At 54.2% G+C, this 22,599-nt stretch overlaps 2 pseudogenes; one reads left to right on the forward strand and one right to left on the reverse strand.

Moving 5' to 3' along the window:
• Window positions 1-455: 455 nt before the first annotated feature.
• LOC129393863 (protein FAM27D1-like) lies at window positions 456-2,523 on the reverse strand (annotated as a pseudogene).
• Window positions 2,524-4,269: 1,746 nt separating this feature from the next.
• LOC129393864 (protein FAM27D1-like) lies at window positions 4,270-5,800 on the forward strand (annotated as a pseudogene).
• Window positions 5,801-22,599: the final 16,799 nt, after the last annotated feature.

Consider the following 22,599-nt stretch of genomic DNA (forward strand, 5'->3'; position numbering starts at 1 on the left):
TGAGCCCATCCTATCTCACTCGGAGAGGGCCAAAATCGGATCTCAATGGGAGTCCGGAGAACACAGCAGGCGTCCTGAAGCTCCCCCTCCCTCGGTGGAAGTGGGCTCAAGCAGCTCCTGAGGACAGGCCCCCTGGCCGTTTGGGCCTGGGATAGGACGAGACACCCGCGGCCCCCTCTCCCACGCCACCCCAGTCAGGACCCAGGATCCCGCGGCCGCTGCAGCAGCGGGAACTTCGCGGCCGCCGCGCGGCGTTGGCGATATTTAAAGGGGACGCAGCCTATTTGTCTGGAGTGGAGCGCGAGTCAGCTCAGCCAATGCCCATGCGGGAGGCGCGAGCAGTTTGTCCCGTCAGAGTGGTTCCCACGGTTATCTGAGACACCAGTCCCTGAGGCTTGGCAGAGCAGGAGCCCTCCGTGGCAGTGCTTGTGTGTCAAGGCTCTGAGGCTCTCGTCTCACCTCTCCACGGGATCGAACGGGAAGTCTCCGGATGCCAGGAGTTGCAAAGGGCTGACCATGATGATGAAACCCCAGGCAGAGACGGGGGAAGCAGCACGGGATCGCAGCTGCAGGCCTGCATGGACGCTTTTGGTTGGGGTGAGTCTCCCCAAAAGTCGTTCCACCGTCCATTATCTCGAGGACTGATCGGCCTGCGTGCCCCTGGGCTGCTCTCTCACCCAAGGGTCGTTCTCCTCCAGAGCAGAACCCCGCAGCCTCAGGGGTTGCCTGGGGGTCTGTGTTTCAATGCCTCTGCTCTATGACTCTGTGTGTGTGTGTGTGTGTGTGTCTGTGTGTGTGTCTCCCATTCTCTCTTCTCTCTGTCTCTCAGTCTCTGTGTGTTTCTTTCCCACTCTCTGTGGGTTTTTGTGTGTGTGCCCGTGTGCGTGTGTGTCTTTGGCTGAATGTGCCCTGGGCGGCACAAAGCGGTTTCTCTCATGGCGTCCTGTCTTTGCTGAGCCTCTTTCTGCCCCTCTGCCTGTTTCATGAGGCTGGTTGTCATTGCTTTTCACAGCCGCGGATCCCCTTTGTGTGTTTGAAAGCCTGGCCCACGTGAGGAGATGTTTCAGTTTCGGAACAATTGAATTCTCATCCCCATCCTGAGCGGCCTCTTTTCTAGGATCAAACGAACACACTGCAGACAAGGAGAGGAATCCCACAGGTGCTCTTTGTCCTATAGGAGAGCAGCAGACCCACGTCAGAGAAGACGCTTGAGTCTTTTCACGGCTCTTCTCTGAGAAATGAAGCCACACCACGATACAGTCAGCAAGAGGAAGCCGGGATTGAGAGATGGCAACAATCCCTGTCCCTGGAACGCTGGCCTCTCTGGACAAGCCACCCTTTTGGAACACCTTCCCTTATGCCCTTTTCGGTGGCACGGTGCTGCATCCTGCCTGGGCTCCGGCCTCTGCTCTGTCCTCCTTCTTGCTCTGCCTCCCTTGTTTCTCGGGGGCCTGGATGCCTCTCGCTGTGACCAAATGCCTTCAACAAAGATGACTTCCGTCTCCGTCAGGGAGACATTTCTTCGAGATCCGTGTCGTGATTGTTTCACTCTCCAAACGTGTTTATGCTTGATTGGGCTGGTCTCATGACCTGGGAACTCTTGGCTTCCATAGGTGTCTCAGGCAGGGAAGCTTCCTTCTTCTCCATGTTTCCCCTCATGTGTGGTCGGATTGCCTAGAATGAGCGCTTGGCGACCGTGACTGGCCTTGTCTTCCAGGACAGGTGGTGACGTATTTCCTCTGCACTTCCTGTCTCATTCTTGAGTTACGTCCTCTCCTCTGCTCCTGGGTGGACTGATCCCCTTGATCATCTGGCAGAAAAGAATGTCAGCGAACCCAAGGGACTGGTCTAGGTTTGGGGGCTGGTGCTGGGGCTCAGTGCAGCCAAAGTTGCTTCAGGGCTGCCAGGGCCTTGGAGGGTTTGGAGTGGGGCGAATTTTGCAGAAACCTCTTTGCTCCTCTGGTAGGCATTTGAAAACGTGGCTTCGGTCTGGCACAGCCACCCCCCCTCAACCCCGCGTGTCCCACGTGTTTTTCAATTTTCCTTTGCATTGATGGAAAGGTCACCCATTTCTCCCTTCCACCCGCACATTCCTGGACACCACGCTTTTTTTCGCCATCTCCCCGTATGCCTCCAGTGACACACATTAACACCAACTGCTGTGGGATAGGCCAGTGCCTCGTGTAGTCACATGGTCTCCACCTCGGATTTGCCCCTGTTCCTCTTTGCAGGTGTCCTGTAAAGCGCTGTCGGCTTTCCGGAGCCCCAGCGCTTTTAGAAACAGGGCAGGCCACTGCTCTTTCAAAGGAGGAGGGCATTGTAAAACACACCCCCCAAGCAATCCCTGAGGCTGTGATGTTCTGTTCTCTACGAGAACGACCCTGGGGGAAGAGAACAGCCCAGGGGCACGCAGGCCAACCTGTCCTAGAGATCACTGATGGAGGCACGACTTTTGGGGAGACTCACCCCAACCAACACCGTCCGGGCAGGCCTTAGGCTGGGATCCCGTGCTGCTTCCCCCATCTCCGCTGGGCTTTTCTCATGGTAGTCGGCCCTTTGCCACTCCTGGCATCTGGGGACATTCCCGTCGACCCCGTGAAGAGTTTAGGCCGGAGCCTCAGAGCCCCGAAACCCAAGCACTGCCACGGAGGGCTCCTTCTTTGCCAAGCCTCGGGGCCTGGTTTCTAAGACAACCGTGGGAACCACTGTGACTGGAGAAGCCGCTCCCGCCTCACGCATGCGCATTGGCTGAGCCGACTCGCGCTCCGCTCCTGGCAGTCAGGCTGGGTCCCCTTTAAATACTGCCAGCTCTGAGCGCAGCAGCAGCGAGGCTCCTGCTACCCCCGCGGCGGCGGCTAGATCCGGGGTCCAGTTTGGGGCGGCGTGGGAGAGGGGTCCGCGGGTGTCTTCTCCTGTCCCAGGGCCAAATCCCGAGGAGTTCTCACCTCAGGACCTGCTTGAGCTGACTTCCACCGAGGGAGGGGGAGCTTCAGGACACCTGCTGTGTTCTCTGGGCTCCCGTTCAGATCCAATTTTGGCCCCCTTCGAGTGAGATAGGATGGGCTCACCACATCTGTTCAGGCCGGCAGGGCCTCGCTGAAGCACAGAATGATCCCATAGACCTCAAGGCCTAGTGTCAGCTGCAAATTCACTCATCCATCAGCCCTCTGCCTCCCTCCTCCTTTGAAAGAGCAGTGGCCTGCCCGCTTATAAAAGCCCTGGGGTTCCGGAAAGCCGACTGCGCTTTACAGGACACCTGCATAGAGGAAAAGGGGCGAATCCGAGGGGGAGACCATGTGATCACGCGTGGCATTGGCCAATCCCACAGCAGTTGGTGTTAATGTGTGTCACCGGAGGCATACGGGGCGACGGCGAAACAAAGGGTGGTGTCCAGGCATGTGCCGGTTGAATGGGGAAACGGTTGACCTTTCCATCAATGCCAAGGAAAATTGAAGAACACCTAGGACCCGGGTTGTGGGGGTCCTGTGCCTGACCCAAGCCATGTTTTCACATGCCTACCAGAGGAGCAAAGAGGTTTCTGCAAAATTCGCCCCACCCCCAACCCTCCACCACCCTGGTAGCCCTGACGCAACTTTGGCTGTGCCCAGCCACAGCCCCAGCCCCAGCCCCAGCCCAGTCCGTTTGGTTCCCTGACATTCGTTTCAGCCAGAAGATCAAGGGAGTCAGTCCACCCAGGAGCAGAGGAGAGGATGTCCCTCATGAATGAGACAGGAAGTGCAGAGGAAATGCGACACTACCTTTCCTGGAAGACAAGGCCAGTCACGGTCACCTAGTGCTCATTCCAGGCAATCCACCCACCCATGAGGGGAAACGTGGAGAAGAAGGAAGCTTCCCTGCCTGAGACACGAATGGAAGCCAGGAGCTCCCAGGTCATGCGTCCTGCCCAATCAAGCTGAAACACGTTTGGAGAGAGAAACAATCACGACACGGACCTTGAAGAAATGTCTCCCTGGCGGACTGGGAAGTCATCTTTGTTGAAGACATTGGGCATCAGCGAGAGGCATCGAGGCACTTGAGAAACAGGTGGGGCAGAGCAGGCGGGAGGACAGGGCAGATGCCGGCGGCCAGGCAGGATATATCACCGTTCCACTGCCAGGGTCATAAAGGGTGGGGTTCCAAAAGGGTGGCTTGTTCAGAGAGGCCAGCGTTCCAGTGACAGGGATTGTTGCCATCTCCCATTTCCGGCTTCCTCTTCCAGACCGTATTGTGGTGTGGCTTCATTTCTCAGAGAAGAGCCATGAAAAGATACAAGCATCTTCTCTGACGTGGGTCTGCTGGTCTCCTGCGGGACAAAGAGCTCCTGTGGGGCTCGTGTCCTCGTCTGCAGTGTGTTCATCTTGATCCTAGAAAAGAGGCCGCTCAGGATGGGGATGATATTTCAATTGTTCCGGGACCGAAGCATCTCCTCACGTGGGCCAGGCCTTCACACACCCAAAGCGGAACCGCGTCGGCGAAAAGGATTGACAACCGGTCTTATGACCCAGGCAGAGAGGCAGAAACAGGCTCACCAAAGACAGGCCGCCATGCGAGAAACAGCTTTTTGGCGCACAGGGCACATTCGGCCAAGGACACACACGCACACGGGCACACACACACAAACCGACAGAGAGAGGGAAAGAAACACACAGAGACTGAGAGACAGAGAGAGAAGAGAGAATGGGAGACACACACACAGACACACACACACAGACACACACACAGACACACACACAGAGTCTTATAGCAGAGGCATTGAAACACACACCCCCAGGCAACCCCTGAGGCTGTGGGGTTCTGCTTTTGATGAGAACGACCCTTTGGTGAGAGAGCACCCCAGGGGCACGCAGGCCATCCTGTCCTCGAGATCACCACGTCACGACTTTTGGGGAGACTCACCCCAACCAACACCGTCCGGACAGGCCTGAGGGAGGGATTCCGTGCTGCCTTCTCTGGACTCTGTGTCGGGTTTCCTCACCCTGTTTGGCCCTTTGTGACTCTTGGCATCCGGAGACTTTCCCCTCGACCCGGTGGAGAGGTCAGGCCGGAGCCTCAGAGCCTTGACACCGAAGCACTGCCACGGAAGTCTCCCCCTTTGCCAAGCCTAGGGGACTGGTTTCTAAGACAACCATGGGAACCACTGTGAAGGGAGAAGCTGCTCATGTTTCGCGCATGCGCATTGGCTGGGCCGACTCCTTCTCCCCTCCTGGCAGTCAGGCTGCGTTCCCTTTAAAGAACGCCACCGCTGAGAACTGACCCTCAGATCTCCCTTCCTGAATTTCTTTAGGGAAAGCAACAACCATCCCTGTAAGCCATGGGTTTCCATGTGGAGGAAGGAGAGGGCTAGTTGTCTGAGAGGGAAACTGCTTAAGGCTGCAGACTAGGAAATGGGATTCCAGGTTTAAGATAGCTCCTTTCTGGACCTCAGTCCTTCACCTAGTCACCTAGTCACAGGGTGGATTGCCTCTAAGGATACTTAGGAGAAAAGGAACCAAATTCGGGATGGTTCTCCTTGCTTTAAGCCTTGAAGGGAGACGGGGAGGCCAAGCCTTCTCTACAGACCATGATCCTCACTAGACAGAGGAGTTCCAAACCTGCCAATCTCATCCCATGCACCGACGGTGCCTGACCTGGCTCCAAACTCCCGATAGGAACTATTTTACAGGTGCCAAAAAGAGGACACTGTTGATAATAATAATAAAATGAAACAATCTGATTGGGGCATTGCTGGATCAGAAAATGTGTGACCTTTTTAAAGTTAAATTGTTAAAAAATTTTAACTATTAAACATTTTAAATATTAAGCCTGATCTGCTTGGTAGCCCTGGAGCAGGGCTGAGGCATAGAGAGAAACCTTTCCTTCAGCCAGGTTGTCTGTGTCACACTGATTTATTTTTGCTTTATTTGTGGATTTCTTAATGGACCCAATGGTGGTTCCTCTTTGCACCCCTCGGGTTGACAGGCAATTCCTTCCTAGCCCAGGTCTCAGCTCTGGTTTAGTTTTCATAACTATTGGGGGTCCAGGGAGCCATGAGACTGGAGATAAAAAGCAGAAGTGCACTGGGGCGGTGGGTCTGCCTTGGCTTAACCCCAAATTTCTGGATTCCAGGTGCCTTGCTCCAGCCCCCGCCCCATCCTAGGCTCAGGATGCTCTCCCACCCTACTAACCACTGGTCCGGTCAAAGCCCAAGCTGCTGCCAGCCACCATGTTATCTCCCAGCCTGGCTAGGGTGCCTGCTAGCCAGCAGTGGCTATGGTGGTGTGCAGAGTGAGGGTGAGTTTTTGTATTGACTGCCATTCCGTTTACCTCAAGAAGTATGTTTGGGCAACCATTCTGTGCCAGGCAGCAGACAGAGTCCCTGCACTGCAGGAATTCCTAGTCCTGTGGGCAGGGGTGTGTGGAGGATGGCACATTGTGGTTAGCCTGGTCCAAGGGTCTCCACTCCCTTCCTAGCATCCTAGAGATCCTGGAGGCTAGCTTGGCCACAGAGACTGAGTTCAGGACAATTCCTTCACGCAGTTAATGAAGTTATCTGTAACTTCCTGGTTAAAACACACACACACACACACACACACACACACACACACACCCACACACACACACAAACACAAAAACTGGCAGTCGTAGGAGGTATTTCCCCACTGGGCTGGTTGGTAGCAGGGGAAGAACTGTGGACCCCTGGCCGAGTGGCACCTGGAAGGAGGCTGACGTAAGAGTGGTGTAGCTGTGAGTGGGAGAAGTGAGATCTAGTGGGGTAAGTCCATGTTCCCTTTTCCTAAAGTCAAATTCTCCCTGAAAAGACCCAGGGCAGCACTGTTAGGGAGCTGAAGGAGTCCCTCTGTGCCCAGAGGGAATTAGGCCACTCAGGCCTCAGAGAAGGAGGGCGGGTGATGAGGACAGCCTCCCCAAGCCCCCATCAGAGCAGGCCCAATACTTGGAAATTCACTCAGTCCACCAGATTCTGGTCCCATCCTACATCCCCACCAGGGCACAGGAGGCCCACATAAAAACAAGCTTTATTTGGCCAAAGTAACTCACTTTCCTGGATTACCTCACTTATTGGAAAGCGAAAGTACACCCCACGCTCCTCGCCCTGTCCCTGCCTAAACCTCTTTATCTCTGAAGCCCACTCTTTGAGACCTAAAAATTAGGGTTCAACAGAAACGCTCTAGGACTACAGGAGTGACATGACAGTCCCTATCCTACAGTGCACTAAAAGCCAAACTGAAGGCTGCTTCCTCGGTGGAGAGTGTCTCAGGGTGAGGTGGCAGGACTGTTAGCCGCTTCTCATTTTACAAGCTCCTTGTCCACAGTCGTCTGTGCCAGCCCCTCACAAAACTGGTTCACGCCTTCTGGTGGGTGCTGGTGTTTACCCCTTTCCTCCCACTATCTGTTCAAACCGAGCCCACCCACCCTCCATTCACCTCCCCTCCTTAAGGCTCCCTGAGCTCTATTTACCCTTTTGTAACTCCATCCCTCCATAAGTACACAACTCTCCTAGCTGGTTTCCTAGAGGGCAGATACAGTGTTTCCAGTTGGCCCTCTGCAGATATCTGTGAATAAGTCTCTCCCAGCCCCTACATATAAATATGTCTGTTCTAGACAGATGGGCCTAAGTCCCAACGTAAACACATCACAAGATAATTACACCTTATATACATACAGATCTCTCTATAGAGTTATATTTGAAAGTGTCTATAACTCTAGAGAGAGATCTGCACATATAGGACTAAAATTACTTATGTCTATTTTTATAATTATGCAGTTATAAATAGATATGCCTATATATAGTGATAATAATATAGAAATATCTCCATAGCCATATATGGCTCTAAGTGAATGCTCTAACTACTCTATCTCACAATCAATAAGAATATATCTCCTGATACATAATTCTAACAATATAAGTTTTTATCTATATAGCTGTTCAGAGATATAAATCGGTCAGGATATCAAATGTACATAAAGCCGGATGGCTGTAAGAGAGTTGTATATTTTCCCATATATAAATCTGCTCCTATAACTACTGTATATGCACAAATACAATGGAAATAATTATATTTCCCTCAAACGTAAATCTGTAAATACAACCACAGCACATTTAGGTACGTTAGACATAGAGCAATATTTCCTAGACATCAGTCTGTCAGTAGAGCCACCAGTGCCTCCAAACAGAGAGTTATAGAGGGAGTTATAAACTCTCCAGATGTGAACGGATCAGTAGAAGTAGATGTAAACATGACTCCAAGCCGTTCCTCCTCCTCCTTCTTCTTCTTTGTAAGATATTCCTGAAGCAAGCCCAGTCATATAACAGGGTGCGGAGGTGTCTGGGTACCGGTATTTTTCCCACAAGGAGGGTCGGAGGTCGCTGGACTTTGGGAAACTGTGCAGGAGTGGGTAGGGGACAGTGCCCACTCCCAACGCAGCCCAGAAGCCCCTTCCGTCTGTCTCCTGGTGGCTGAGAGCTCGGGCAAGTGGAGAGGCCTAAGGGAGAAAAATGAAAAAGCAGACTCTGGCTTGAGTCATTTGGCCCTTCGTCCTAAAACCCTCTCATCAGGGAAGCCCCGAACAGGCGTCGGAGCGGAGAGAGCCCACGAGGCCCAGAGGCTGGGGGAAAGGGGCTGCAGGCCAGGCTGCAGAGGCTGAGCAGAGTCGCCAGCCGGTGCCTGACCGCCCGGCCCCCCATCGCCCAGGGCTGCTGCCTCTCTGGCGGCCTGGAACACAAAACCCGGGCCCTAGCCCTGCGCCCTGTGCTCAGCACTTCCACTGGTCTTATTTTATTGCTGTTCTGTCCAATTAGGTATCGCAGCGTCCTCCACCAGGTGTTGTTTTCAAATGCGAGGGCACCCAGGGCTTTCTGAATATGTGTGTGTGTTTGTGTGTGTATGTGTGTGCTGGCTTTAAATAAGTGAATCAGTGGATAGTGTATTTCTCTTTTCAGACCAAATGGGTCACCGGCTACTGAAAAAGAATCCAGACCTCTGAAAGGGTTCGTGACAAATTTTTTAGAAGTTCTCACGCTCATTTGTTATGATGATTTTCTTTTCTTTTTTCTCTTTTAAAAAAGTTGGCTAATTTGTGTTTCTATATTCCTCTTTAATTTTATTTTTATTGGGGGTACAAATGTTTTTAAAGGAGGGATTTCATTAGACCCGAAACTGTGGGGTGGCTTCCTCTCTAGCAAACTTACTATCTCTATGCCTGTGATTCCCATCTCCCCCAAGAAAACAAACTAATTAAATGACCAGAAAAGTGTACCTGGAGAAAATGAGGTATATGTTGCAGGATCTGGGACCGCAGTCTTTGCTTGCTTCATGAAAAATCGGCTGGTCTCCAAACTCGCGAAGGAAAATTCAAGGCGCCTCAACTCCTCCTTTTAAATTTTTTAATAAAGAGCCTAGAAAGGGAACTTTCCCTGGGCCTGCCGGAGACCCAGCCTGGCTCTCCCAACTTCCCTGTGGCCATAAGTGTTTTTCTGCTTCCGTTCGGGCACCCCGTCTTCCCGGGCATCTCTGAGCTTCTGCCGGATCAAGGCTGTGGTCATCACCTCATTCATCTCTGCCACTTGGCCTGAGCCTGCACATTTGGCCTCCTTCTTAAAACAGGGGCTCCTAGAGAGTCCCAAAATCCATTAACCATTCCCATATGTGGGATCCCTTCCCTGATCACACAAAGCAGAAGCCTGAGAAAAAAAGCAATAAAGAGTGGCCTCCTGGCTCTCCTTCCCCTCTTCCGTCCCTTGTCTGGAAAAGGGGTTCCCAACCCCAGCCCCGCCAAGAGCATATTAAGAAGCTTTCTTCCTCCCTTCCTTTCCTATCTCCCCCTCAGATGCTGTGATCCTGACTCCTTCTGTCTCCACCTCAAAATATTTCCTCATGCATTTTATTGTTATTCTGTTATGGAGGGACTGTTAACTACTGTTTTATTATTATTATTATTCATTATTTATTGTTATTATGATTGTTGTTAGAGATTTGTTCACCACCGTTCAAGGGACAGCAGCCTGGCCCAGGTGGAAGCCTGCCTCTCCCTCTCTGTCTCTCTCTCTCTCACACACACACACATACACACACACACACCCTAACACAGTACACACTCACGCATATATGCTCACAAATGCCTGCTGTGTCCGGGCCCCTGCACAGGAATCCGAAGAGGCAGGCATCCTACCCCAGCACGCAAACAACACACTGCCCACGCACACCAGCATTCAGGCAGAACACCACCCCCAGACCAACGCCAAAACCCACAGGCACCGAGCTTGCAAGGAAAGGAAAATACATAAAGAATCCCTTCTCTCCACAACCTGGAGGGGCGAGTCAGGCCTCTGTCTCTTCCCCCCAAGTTGCTTTCGCTTTCTCTTTTTTTTTTTTTTTCACCTTGTTTACAGCTTCAGAGAGCTCAAGGCCCATAAATCTTGAGGGGTCTACAGAGCTCAGAGCACATTTGTATGCATCGTTAGGACTCGCTAATACCTAAGCCCATTAAGGAGCGTGTATGCGCGTGGTTTCCGGTGTGTATTAACTTGTAGTTAAATTCTGGAGGAAAGGGCATTGTGAATTAACACATACCAAATCCATCATGGGCTTTTGTCATATCAGATTAGTCAGTCATGGGTTTGGGGGAGCAACTTGCCTGGGTCGGGGTGTACCCACCCTTCAAACTTTGTGGAGCAGGCCCGGGGGTCTTGGGAAACACGAAGGCATTCCTATCCAGCCCCAGTCATTTGGATCCCCCAGGCCTAGCGGCTGCACACCTGTGAGATGGCAGAGGGACTGTAGACCCGGGTGCGGGAGGCCAGTGCCAGCGAAGAGAGGTGGACAAGGGAGGCCCCTCCAGCGTCCTGCTGGGGTTGAGTTGGGGCGACTCGTCCCGTGGCCGCTGGGTCGTCTGGTTTCCGCTTTCTGAAAGAAATGAGAGGAGAGGCAAGTGGAGTCGCTGAACTTTGATTAAACCGTAGAGAAGACAGTGGGAGGTGGGAAAAAAAAAAAAGATTGGAGAAGGAGGAGGAGGTGGCCGCGAGATCGAGGAAAGGAAGTCCTAGCGGCTCCGGGGAATTTGGAAATCTCTCCAAGGGGCTGAAAGCTGGAAGTTGTATGCAGGTGTTCCTTTCCCACACCCCAGCTACTCCGCCCCCGTCGAAGAGGCTAATTCCGGGCCTCTTATAAAAATAAGAAAGAAAAGGTACAGAAAAAGAAAATCTAATTATATGGCATGTTTCAGCCAGGTGTTCCTGGTTCCAATGACTCAGACCCTATTGGAGCCCCGAGTATCTGGATAGTTGGGCCTGCATAGACAGAGATGAAGGATGCCATTTCTAAAAGGAGGAAGGGGAGAGGAAAGTCCATCTCTTGGGGTCTTGTAGAAAATGCCAAAGACCAACCATGCTAAATTATTGTGTCCGTGTAGATCTATTTCCCTATTTACATACAGCAGGCTGTGGGGGTGGGGGGTGAGGGAAGGCCGGGAATAAACGACCAGGATGGAGCTGGCTGGCAGGAGAGAAAATGCGCCCCCCGGCCCTTTGCGGGAACAGCCAAGGGGCCTCCTCAGCTCGCAGCTCAGGCGGCCGCGGGGCGGACGGGTCCGGGGGAGGGGAGGCGGGGGCGGGAGGGGAGGCGGGGGCGGGAGGGGAGGCGGGGGCGGGAGGGGAGGCGGGGGCGGGAGGGGAGGCGGGGGCGGGAGGGGAGGCGGGGGCGGGAGGGGAGGCGGGGGCGGGAGGGGAGGCGGGGGCGGGAGGGGAGGCGGGGGCGGGAGGGGAGGCGGGGGCGGGAGGGGAGGCGGAGGTGGGCCCTCCCCGGGCACTGTGAACTTTAGCTGGGCCGCCGCCTGTCAGCCCCAGAAAGCGTTAGAGGTGCAGCAGCCCGCGCCAGCCTCCGCAGCCGCCTTTGTACGCACGATTTATGACTTCAATCTTGGTTCACCAAGAGTTCACACGGCTTTCGCTGCTGTTGAAGGTTAAAAGATGGTCTTCACTTGACAAGTTGGACTATTGAAAATTCCTTCTTCTTTTTTTTTTATTTTAGAAGCAAAGAGGAGAGGCTCAGGAGAGAAAAAAATGGGGAGGGGGGGCGGGGGACAGGGGTTGCAGGTGGGCCAAAATGGTAGGTCAGGAAGGTTTGTCTTCCTATGTTTAGGATTTTTTGTTGTTAGGATTTGCGTGCGTGTTGGGGAGAGGGTAGAGAATAAGAGGGAGGTAGGCAAGAGATGTAAAAATCTCTCATATTTAGAGGCCAAAGGAGTGAAAAAAACCTCGTGCTTCCACAGTTAATTATCTGGGTAACTTGGGTCACACCCCCTAACTGATCCTCCTCTAGAGACCGGAAATGGGCCAGGTAAGGGAGAGAGTTTGGGTAAAGGGTAAGGTTTGTGTGCTTCTCACTGGGTGTACTTGATCATCCACCTTACCTGGGTAACTACTTTTTTTTTTTTTTTTTTTTGGAAATGGGGTCCAGTTCTGTTTCCCAGGCTGGAGTGTTGTGGCACCATCATAGTTCACTGAAGCCTCAAACTCCTGGGCTCAAGTAGTCCTCCCACCTTAGCCTCTTAAGTATGTGAGACTGCAGGCATGTGCCACACCGCCAGGCTGGGTAGCTGCTTTTCAATGTGCTTCTGCACCCACAGATTTGGACAAGGGCATTTTTAGGCAGCAGTCTTTCAACTCTCTTCATCCTGTAGGTTTAGCCTGCCATTTACATTTGATGCACATGAAGAGGCTAATAGGAAGGAAATCTATAGAACTGGAATTGGAAGTCCTTTCAAATCCCAAATTCCCTTGGTCTAAGAGCCAGTCTCTCTTCTTTCTAGCATTTTGACAATGGTCGTTCCACAGCAGAGGTGGTGGTCAAAAATCTCCCAAAGACCAGGATCTAAGGCCCCTTTGTGATCTAAGGCTCTGAGTACTTGGAGAGGCAAAACTCACTCCTTCTTTGTAGATTCAGAGAGACAGAGAGAGAGAGAGAGAGAGAATGGGGAGATACCTTGAAGCTGAGGGTCTGCTTGGCTTTTCGAGTTTTTTTTTAAGATATGTTTTTAAAAAATTTTCTGGAGTGGGAATTGGGATTGTGTGCACTGGGAAGGGGAACAGCAGAGAGCTGGGTCTGGAGTTGAGTGTGCCTCCCTAGCCCTATTAAGGCCCCATCTCCATTACTGATGCTAGGTAAATGTCTTCTTAAGAGATAGAGCCAGCCCCTCAAATCCAGATCTGGGAACCAAAGGCATCCATGCTAGAAGGGGCACTCCCTGCTTCTCTTTCTACATAGCATTAGAGAGGTATTTTCCCACCATGTAAGGACTTAGATAAGAGAAGGAGAAGAGCCAGAAAGATGTCCACATCTCACCGGGACACCTAGCACCAGGCCCTCCTACAGGGGACCTCATATGTAAATAGCAGAATGGGGAGCAGAGAACAGAGAGACCCCAGAAATCCAGAGTCCAGGCTCTGAGGTCACTTTGGCAGGAATGGTCCTCTGGCCTTATGAAGAACAGAGGGGCAATATGGCACTGTTTAGAAGCTCAGGGGGTGGTAGCTGTTAGGAGGAATCAGACAAGGAAGCTAATGAATCTCTTCCAGGTTCTGGTTGGGAAGCAGAAGGAATGAACTTAATGGCCTCTGGAAGTAATGTCTATACTGAAGTCCCCTTCTCACCCTTTCTGACTGTGTTCCTCCCTGGGAAATAATTCCAGTGGGCTTGTGCTTATCTGCAAGTCTGGGGTAATTATGAATTATTAATTCATCATTAAGACTTGATTGTTACTGTTGCTCTCCAGTGGACCCATGTATCTCCTTCTTTGTGAGGCAGAGGGCAGCCTCTGTTAGACCTTGGCTTCTGTAACAGGCAAACCGAGGCCAGCCCCTCTTGAAGGCAGTCCTTGAACTCTGCCCTAGGTGGGATGGTTGCCTCATTACCAGTCAAGTCATGTTGCACCTCAGAGTATTTGTGGGATACAGCCACCTCCCACAAACTTCAGATTTCAAAGTGCTTTGTAGGCTCCTGGAGAGATAGAGTAGGGGATTGGGAGTGAGACTCCAACAGGGGAAGAAACTTGGCCAAGCTGTGAGTGGAGATAGGAATTAAGGCGAGATGGGAGGACTCCCAGGCACAGTATCTAAGCAATCTGGGATCAGGAATGGGCATTTTGCCTTCCTTACCCTAAGGAGATGCTAGTCTCCCTCAACTCTCTGGGGACCCCTGAACACATATCTGGCCCCTTTTCCTGACCTTTCTAGTTGAGACCCCAGAGACGGCCTCCCTGGAGCCACATTGCGAGTGGCCAGAGCCGCATCCAGCATCACCCCCTCTGAGGGGCTGGCAGACAGCTCCAGGTGGAGCTTAAAGTGTCCTCAGACTCCAGCAGGAAGTGCTGGACTGGATGTCGGTGGGGACCTTTGAGACCCCGATTCTGCAACCTCGGCCCCCGGGGCCCTCCAGGCCCACAGTCCTGCTGACTGAAATGTCGGCAATGGTGGCCACTGCACCTCCGCTCAAGAGTTTTCAGGAAGTTCCATGTGGGAGATCAAGTGAGAGTGGCCAGGGGCCTCTAGCAATGACCAGCAGACAAAGCCTGGTTTCCAGGCATCACCAGGCCACTGGGCCAGGAGCCTGAGCTGTGGGCTCTGTGGTGGGTGGATGCTGGTTTTCTTCACTGGTACAGGAGAAAATGGGGATCCTGAGAGATCCCATGGAGAAGCTTCCAGCAAGCTGGACCTGGATCCCAGCCCACCTCTGCTCAGGTGTTCATAGTTGTGGACACTGAGTATCTGCCAGTCCTAGTCCCTCGGAGGGACCCATGCACTCCAGGAAGCAGCCTCAGACCCAGGGAGGTGGTATCATACACTTACGATGGCAAGGCCTCCTGGAAGCCCCTGGGGCAAAACCTCTTGGCAGTGCTCAAGGCCCCACACTGGAAAGTGGACACAGCACAGTGATTTGCCATGTCCAGGCCGGTGCAGAGCAGCAGGCAGCCCACGTCACTCTCCTGGGCCATCTCTCTGCAGGGGACAGCCACCATCTGAGCCCCCCATCCAGGGGTTCCCATGTGGGGACACCTTCTGGCAGCCCAGCTGAGCTCCCACCCCTAGCAAACACTGCCGGCCTCCCACCCCAGAGTGCTTTCAATGGCAGCAGGCCCCTGAGGGCACCCACTGAGAGACCCCAACTGAGAGCCCCCAACCATGCCCTCCAGACTCCTGGCGAGTGGGACGGTGAGTGAGGAGGCCCGAGATCTGCCTCACAACAGAGCAGAACATGCCTTCTCCAAGCCAGGGTCCTCTCCAGACATGGAAGGAGGGAGGGAGAGAAGGTGGGAGGGAGGGGAAGGGGGAGGGGAGGGGAGGGGAGGGACCAGGGAGGATAATGAAAAGGACCTGGCACTATTTGTAGAGACACACTTCTGCCCACTGAGAAGATCCTTGGCCTTGATGTCCAGCTCAGCAGTGACGGAACCCGGACGGAGAGAGCAGGACCCCAGCATGAGAGTAGCAATGGAAGCCACAGCGAAACATCCATGTTTCACAGTCACGACTTCCAGGAGCAAACCGAGCCTCTCCAGCAGCAGGGTGAGAGGTGACAGGGCACAGTTGAGGAGTCCCAGGGCTGCCGCGATAGGGGTGCCCACACAGGGCTTCAACAACAGGCGTCCACTCCCTCGCAGTCTGGAGTCCCACGTCCCAGATGGAGGTGCAGGCAGGGCCACGCTGCCTCTGAAGATTGTGCAGGAGCACCCTTCCTGCGTCTTCCACTCCCGGTGGCTCCAAGCATCCTTGGCTTGTGGCCACATCACCCCACTGTCTGCTCTGTCATCTCAGCCTCCTCCTCCTCCTCTCTGTGTCTGAGTCTGGATTTCCCTCTTCCTGTGAGGACACCCATCACCAGGTTCAGGGCCCACCCTACCCCCGTATCTCATCTGAGCTAATTCCACCTGCAAAGAGCCTATTTCCAAATAAGGTCACCTTCTGAGGTTCTGGATGAACATAACTTTGTGGGGGACACCATCTAACCCTGAACATATGGTGTTGGGAGCAGGCACTGCAGAACTAAGGTGAATCTGTTTCCATCTCTGTGACTCCTGGACACCCCAGACAGCCTTAGAGCCATGGGGAGGCTGCAGTGCCACCAGTCAGGCTGGAGACCCCTAAGTGGGTGCCCAGACAGGGCCCATGGCAGGAGGGCAGTGGGCACAGAGGAGGAAGGCCTGGCTGCTCCCTACTTCTCCTCTCCCTCCTCCTTCTCCACTGGGAAGTTCCACAGAAGAGTCATTTGGAGGTGAGCAAGGACTCAGTAGGGCTATTGCCCTGGAGAGGAGGCGGCCGAGGAAGGAGAGCCCAGCACGGCTCTCGGAGGCTTCGCAGGGAGTGGGAGTCAAATACCTGGGAGGAACGAGGGCCCTCTCCAGGAAGAAAATGTCTCCAAACCCTCAGAACCCTCTGCAGACCTCATTGCCAAACAAAGAAACATGTTTTCTCAAGTTCCATCCTCAGCTTCAAGATGACCCTGCGTGGGTGAGCTGTGTTTGTTTGACCCGTCTGGACCCGCATGAACCTGAAGACATGGGCCCCAGCCGGAGAGGAGGGGCCTGTGGTCACAGCCAGGTCACCAGCCCAGTCTTGGGTTCTTGGCCCCATGACAGGTGCTGAAGAAAAGCAAGGGGGCTGGGGTCGCTGTGGGTGGTGCCACGTGGGAGGACGCGTGTTAGAGGCACACAGCCAGTGTAGGTCCCTCCCTTTGTCACTGGCCAGCAGTGTTCTGCCCCCAGCCAGCTATTTCCCTTCCACAGGCCTCAGTTCCCCTCTGAAAACACCAGCATCACCGGCCAGTGGTAAAAATTAAACATGCTCTTAATCTTCCAGGCTCTGTCCTGGACACACGGTGACCATCACCAGCATGAGTCAAAGGCCACGAACCAGGCATGTGTGGCTTCAGGATGAAGGGACTGCACCCACACCCCATTCAGTGGGGTGACCCCTTCCTGCTTCATCCTGCTCCCCAGCAGCCACCTCCTCCCTCGGGGTGCTGGCTCTCCCCAGCCGCAGAGCAGCCCGCACAGACCCGTGGCCTGTGTCCTGTCTCCCCATCCCCCCAGGACAGCCAGGCTGTGTAGACAGGGCAGGGGACCAGCATCTTCTGAGGCCCCAGACACAGCTCCTCAGGCCCCGCCTTTGGCCCCCCACACCTCCACCCCCCAAGGGGGATCCTCACGGGGCAGCAGCGATGCCCCACAGAGTGTCCTGGAGGGTGGGGCGGAGTGAGCGCCTGTGCAGGCAGGGCGAGGCCATGCAAGGCAGGCTCCCCATCTCTGGCTTATCAAACATCTGCTGCCACGGGCCCACCCAGAGAAAAGTGGGATCAAGGCCTACAGAGGCCCCTGCCTCACGCTCTGCTGGGGTCCCCAGGGAGGTGAAGCCTCTGCTGGTCCACTGCGGCCCTAAAGGCTGCAGTTGAGACACCCGTGCTGCCAGCTCCAGACTTACAGGGATATCTCCACCCTTTGCATGCCTAAACACCACCCCCCGACCCCTCCTTCTCCCACACTGGGACCCTCCCAGGGCACTGGACCCCACCGGGCCCCAAGGTCCCCAGGGGCCATAAGACCCCCCTCCCACCCCACCCCAGGAGGAACACTGCCCGTAGCTCACTGAGGCAACGTCCAGCCTCTAAGCCCCGGAGCTGCCTGTGCTGGAGAATCACCTCCCATTTCCAGATGAGGCCTGGGCCAGGAAAGCGCTCTCTCCCCACACTCTGCACCCTGCCCCAGCTTCTTCCCCTGCCTGCCATGTGCCTCGGCCCCCAGGAGCCCCAGTCCCCGCCCACAGCCTGAAGCAAAGCTCCATTCACACCTCCTATGACATAGTCCTGCTGCCCTCCAGGACCCTATCGCCTAGTGCAGGATGGGTGACCAGCAGGCAGGGCACAGCAGCCAGGAGCAGCTCCTAGGAGCCCCTGAGCCCCGCCCTGGCTGATGCCTCCTGGACCATGTCTGACACATCCTCAGAAGCCCAATTCTCAGTTGCGGTATCCTCAGCCTTTGGGAGGGATTTGGGACACTTGAGCAGGGCCCTGAAGCATGTGTAGGAGTTCTCCTATTCCGACTTTCAGGCCACCTGTGGTCAGGGGGTTCCCTGTGCTGACCGAGGTCCCGGCATGCCCGCTGCACTAGCTGGGGTGCCCTCCCTTTCAGCAGTCCTCAAAGGAGTCTCACCATGCTAGGAAATTTTAAACCCCAGCCTCAGCCTGCATGGTCCCCTCCCCCTAAGGCACCCCTCACTGTCTTGTCTCCTCTTCTGTGGGTGCTCCCTGACCCTCCTCTTCCCCCTCCAGGCTGGCCCCAGGCTCTCCCTCTCCTCCCACAGCCCTGAAAGGTCATATTGCCAGCATTGCCAGCACTCATGTCTGGGTCTCTGTCTCTCCCACCAGAATAGGGGCTCCTTTATGGATGGGGGTCCTGTCCAGCTCCTCCCTGAACCTCGGAAGGCACAGGGAAGGAGCCACTCTGTGGCTCCAATTCCAAGACTGCCTCTGAGCTTCATAACTGCCTCTCTCTCTGCCATTGAGGGCTCATGCATTTTAAAACTTTCTCCGGAGGAATAATTCACTCTTTGCCATGACCCAATTATCTTTCCAGTTTCTGGGCAGAGTTACTGAGCAATGTTCTGAGGGTGGCTTGGTGGGCAGGCTGGCAGCGGGAGAAGGGTCTCACCTGCAGGCTGCCCAGGGGCTCTTCCTCCCACCCTCCCGGGCCCGAGGCCCCTTCCCACACCCCTAGCTCCACAGCAGCAAAGCGGGGCTGTGGGGTGGGCCAATGACTCCGAGGCATCACCACAGCCAGGCTCTGGAGCAGAGGGCCCTGCATCTGTGTGCGTTGCCTTTGCAGCCTCAGTTCAGGCTCAGGCACAACTCTAAGCCTCAATTTCCGCAGCAGTAAATGGGCTGGTTTGGGGATTCCATGAGTTGATGCCTGTTGTCAGCACCGCACTGGGCACCAAGTGAAGAGCCCAGAAAGGGACTCTGGACTCGGAGGGAGCCAGGGCCCAAGCCTGCTTTTCCTGCTGCCTGCTGGTCTGTCTTGGGGTCTGCCTTCTGCTCTGTCATGTCCCCTGCTGAGCCTCTGTTTCCCCAAATATAAATGTAATTGAGGTTTTTAGTACCTTCCTTACTGGTAGCTGGGAGGACCAAGTGAGAAAATGCCTCTGAAATAACCTAATCAAGTAGACAATGCTCGCCAGATGAGCTCAGGGGCTGCAGTGGAGACGGCGTTCCTGCACTGGACAGATACTCCAGGCCCGCCCCAAGGAGCCCGTCTGATGGAGGAGGCACGCACATGTGTTACAGGACCAGCAGATGTGTATGCCCACAGCGCTGTAACACACCCCTGACGTGGAGACAGCAGGGTTTGCAGCAGAGAAAGGGCTTATTGATCACAGGGCAGTGAGTGAGGGGGTGGGAGTGAGCCACAAAACCCTGTCCCTGAAGAGTTCTGGGCTGGGGTTTTTAAGGGGATCATGGAGGGTGAGAGGCTGGAGAATTGGGTTGGCTGATTGGCCGGGGTAAGGGGCTGAAATCATCAAGATGTGGGGACTTGATGATTCTTCGGCAGCTCAGGTCCTCCAGGGTCCTATGGGCCAGCTGGCGTCAGGAGCTTCCTCGGCACGCAGGGCCTGAAGGGGCATCTCAGAGGGAAACACATGTTCCCAGCGCTCATCTGCAGAGCAGTCGAGAAGGCAGTGGACTTGTGGCCGGGCCTGTGTGACTCTGGGGCCACAGGCAGCAGACAGGCTTGAGGCAGCCCGTCAGAGCACGACCACCCAGGGACAAGTGTGAGGGCGCCAGGCTGGGTTCATTTTCATTTCTCCCCCTCCCTTCTTCCCCGGTTAATTTTATGAAGTTTATGGGGACGATTTCACACACACACCTGCACGCACACTCCTGCCCACTCCATACAGCTCCCAGGCGGTCACAAGGTGAAGGCTGCCCTTCCGACAAGGGGCTGGTGCTCTGCCAGCTGGAAGGGGCACAGGGAAGGGACCCCCCGCCAAGCCCATTGGCCTCCAACATCCTTCCAGGAGGCAGGTGTTCAGCCCCAGACACCCCCACCCCAGCCAGCCGACGCAGCTCAGGAGGGGGTAGGAGTGGTGCTGCTCCCGCCAGAGCACACCCACATTGCCACCCCAGGTGAGGCGGGGACAGCACCGTGGGAGGGATGGAGGGGCACAGTGACAGCTGCACACAGAGACGCAGAACCTTCCAGACAGAGCTGGTCAGAATCTCATCAGTTAAGGTTAACATTAGCATTGGGAGGCAACTTCCAGCCCCGCTTAGAGTGGTGCAACCACATCACCACAGTTTTTGCTGTTGGATTCTCCAGGCAGCAGTGGTTTCCGGATCCCTGACTTTTAAACAGGAATTAGCATCCTTTTTCTGCCCGGCCAGCATCTCCTGCAGGTGGGCCTGGCTGCAGCTCAGATGCCGGGAGAGTAGGTTCACATCAGGACATGCCAAATCGATCCCTCACTCTCATCAGGACTCCCACGGGGGAGCACCAGCTCCAGGGTTTTCCATCAGCCTCTGGTCTGAGTGGCTGCTCCTAGCCCCCCTCCCATGAAACTCCCCAGCAGGAGCTCTGGCCTCTCACAGGCGGGGTTCAGCTCCAGAAAACCCCCGCTGAGGATCTGTGCTGACCTGGGGCTTCCTGAGAAGAACGAGGGTCCCGAAGAGTCCTACAGACCCTCAACCACAAGTGTCCTTGGAGGACAGGAAAGGAGCTGGGAGGCAGGACACTTCGGCTTTGGCAGGGCCTGATCCTGTGAGCCCCCAGGTGCAGGGCGGGTTACAAGATGGACTGTAGGATGGGGTCACCCACTGCTCAGTCCAGCCAGCCAGCCACATGACCATTCATCATTACAGATTTTTTAAAAGAAGAAATATGTGGACAGAAAATATGTGACTGAAACACCAGGAGTTTGATGTTGGTCTTGTTGCTCACTGCACAGAAAGCCAGCCACTGAGACAATGAATACTGCAGGGAAGAAGGAAGGCTTCATGCAGGTGTGCAGCTGAGGAGGTAGGAGCTCATTCTGAAATCCATCACCTCAACTGGCTAAATTTAGGGGTTTATAGAGCAGGGAAGAAAAGTAACCATATGTAGAAAAACAAGAATTGGGGGGCACGAAGAAGAGGAGGTGGTCAACAGGAAGGAGGTGGTCAACAGGAAGAAGGTGGTCCCTTAGACAGTCATGATGGGTGCAGGTCAGCTGTCTCATTGTCCAAGAAGGCGGGGAGGGGAAGGGAGGAATGGGAGGGAAAAAGGAAGATATGGAGGGGAGGAGAAGGGAGGGATGGGAGGAGAAGGGAGGGATGGGAGGGAAGAAAGGAGGGAGGGGAAGGAAGAAGGGAGGGATGGGAGGTGGGAAGGAAAGGAGGGAGGGGAGGGAAGAAGGAAGGGAGGGGAAGGAAGGGAGGGGCAAGAAGGAAGAAGGGAGGGAGGAGAAGGGAAGGAGGGGAGGGGAAGGGAGGGATGGGAGGGAAGAAGGAAGGGAGGGATGGGAGGGGAAAGGAGGGAAGGAAGAGGAGGGGAAGAGAGGAATGGGAGGGAAAAGGAAGGAAGGGAGGGGAGGGGATGGAAGGACAGGAGGGAAGAAGGGAGGGAGGGGAGGGAAGGAGGAAGAGAGGGATGGGAGGGAGGGGAAGTGAGAGATGGGAGAGAAGAAGGAAGGAAGAAATGGGATGAGAGGGAAGAAGGGAGGGGAGGGGAAGGGAGGGAGGGAAGAAGGGAGGGAGGAAGAAAAGAAGAGAGCGAGGGAGGGGAGGGGAAGGGAGGGAAGGGATGGAGGGGAAGGGAAGGAGGGGAGGGGAAGAGAGGGATAGGAGGGAGGAAGGTAGAGGAAGAAAGGGACAGGAGGGAAGAAGGAAGGGAGACTGGGAGGGGAAGGGAGGGATGGGAGGGAAGAAGGAAGGGAGACTGGGAGGGGAAGGGAGGGATGGGAGGGAAGAAGGAAGGGAAGGAGGGGGGAAGAGGTGGAGGGGAAGGACAAGAGGTCAATATGACATACTCATTCCAAATACCAGGTAGAATTATGTAAATATAAAGGATTTCTGGTTACAAAAAAAAGACCAGTCTAATGTCTTACCACTTATAAGAGACTTCATAAAGCAAAATAACACAGAAAGGTTTAAAATGAAAAGATGTAAAAAAGCACAGACTACAGTAAAAGTCAAGAAAGCTGGGGCTGGCACATTAATATTGCAAAATTGAATTTACAACAGGAAGCATTCACTGTTACATCAGGAATCATTTTATAATCTTCACATATGCAAATAAAGATGGAGTGCTAACAGTAAGCAGCATTTGTGAACTCACCAAGACAGCAGCAAAACACCAAAAAAAAGGGAAATCTTTATAAATACGGGGGAAGGGATTAGGTCCACTCTGAAGGCCATAATAAATGAGTCCAGCGAGGGGTGGGAAGACAAGATGAGCAGGGCTTTGGTGTTGCAGGAGCGCCTCGCACAGGGATGCCTACTGCAACCATTTAGATGCAAAGTAAATCTAAGTAAATATTTAAAATGCAAAATTTACACCACTCTTGCTTTCTTGTAATGCAATGAA

Source organism: Pan paniscus, chromosome 15, assembly GCF_029289425.2.
Source record: "Pan paniscus chromosome 15, NHGRI_mPanPan1-v2.0_pri, whole genome shotgun sequence".
Taxonomy (NCBI): domain Eukaryota; kingdom Metazoa; phylum Chordata; class Mammalia; order Primates; family Hominidae; genus Pan; species Pan paniscus.